The sequence below is a fragment of the Dipodomys ordii genome, unplaced genomic scaffold (genome assembly GCF_000151885.1).
Source record: "Dipodomys ordii isolate 6190 unplaced genomic scaffold, Dord_2.0 Scaffold13, whole genome shotgun sequence".
NCBI classification, from domain to species: Eukaryota; Metazoa; Chordata; class Mammalia; order Rodentia; family Heteromyidae; genus Dipodomys; species Dipodomys ordii.
Genome location: NW_012267229.1, coordinates 3296677 through 3298449, shown reverse-complemented (window position 1 = coordinate 3298449; position 1773 = coordinate 3296677).

Sequence of the window (1773 nt, the reverse complement as noted above, 5' to 3'; positions counted from 1 at the left end):
CACAAATGAACGCCACCAGCATTACCGTCCTTTTAACTACTGCTATTTAACTTCTGCTAAACGCCACTGGGACCAAGGAACTCTCCCCGTGGTTAAAGAATTCGTCTGAATGTGGGTAGGCTTTGGCTGAGATTCCTTGCGTAAAGATGTGAGCTCGGCAGGCAGTTGGATTGGGGTTTCTTTCATCACTTTTAAGTTGCGGAGAATGCAAGCAGAAAGTGAGCACAAGGAAGGGGGGGCGGTGTACCTCTGAGGAAGCTTTGTTTATTTTGTTTACTGTTTTATTCATCAAAGAAGACTCCGGAGGAAGACTCGTTTGGGTTGTACAGGGGTCCATGGTGCGAAATGGGCTTGCAGATTTGTGGAACGGATGTGTGCGAAAGCTTAGGCTTCGGGGCTGGTCTCCTCCAGAGGGGAGGGCTGGGCTGGCGCGGGTTAGAAGGGAGGGAGGAAAGCGGGCGGGACGCGGAGGAAAGGCGGTATAAAAGGCTCCAGCTTCCCCGAGAGCCCGCCACTCCGAGCCACCACGGGGTGAAGGCGCGAGCCAGAATACATCCAACCCGGAAAGGCAGGAAACGGGTTTACCGTGCCGCGGCAGTCACCGGATCCCACCGCTGGGCCCACCCAGTCCATTGAAGCAACTGCAGCGAGGATCCTGCGCGCTCTCCGCTCACCACCCAGAGCTCTTCGGGGGCCAGCCGTCCCCGGGGCAAGGCATGAGCCGCGCGCGGGAGCCCGAGGCTGCAGCGCGGTCATGAGGCGGTGGCCCAGGAGAAGTCGCTGCGTTAAGGCAGCCCCCAAATCTCCTCCGGGAACAGCGCCTCCGGGATGAACCCCACCCCACCCCAAACTCGAGATCACCAAAGCCGAGAGTCACCGCTAAGTGCTACAGTCCTAAGCGCCTAAGCCGCGGGCGGGCGGGCGGGCACCGCGGCGCTGCACCTTCCGGTGCCGGGACACCTGCGAGCTCCACGGGAAAGACGCACGCCTCCCTGCCCGGCTCTACGGGGGCGCCGCGGAGGTGCCATCCTCGGGGGCCCGGAGCGGAGAATCAGACAGCAAGTGTCAAGAGCCTTTGGGAAGAGCAACTTTTGTGTCACTCCCTCCACCCCGCCAGAGGTGCACAGTGGCAGACAGACAGACAGGCAGACAGACAGACACCTGATGTGTCCGATCCCTCTGTTTTCCGTCACTCCAACTCCAGCATCATTTTCCCAATAAAGATTTCCAAACTCGTCTAGGCAACTCCCTCCCGTCCCTCCCCTCCCCGACCCCCCGGCTCTTCACCCCAACCCACCCTCAGCCCCGATCCTCTGTGCGTGCACGAGGGTTCTGCCCTCGCCGGTGCCACGAGCTTCCCGGGCACCGCGCACTCGGCACAGCCGATCCCGTGGACGCAAAGCGACGGCGGGGCACCCCGGGCCACCAAACCTGCCAACAGTGAGCATCTCCGCGTCCCGCGAGCCCTCATCTGGAACTCGGCGAGGCCGGCGTCCCCGAGAGGACAGCCGAGTGAAGGAGGTGGCTCGCCGGGTGAGTGGCTCTGAGAGGCACGGGCGGGGGAGCCAAGCGTGAAGGTAACTCCGGGAGGCCACTGAAGCCGCCCTCCTCCTCCTCCTCCTCCTCCTCCTCCTCTTCCTTCTCCTCCTCCTCCTTCTCCCCGCGCTCCTCTGGCGGCCTCTCCCGCTCCAGCTGCGGCGCTGCGCTCACATCTGGGGCGCCCATGTGCGCTCGGGGGCTCGGCTGCGCCTGCCCCGCCGCCGCCCCCATCCC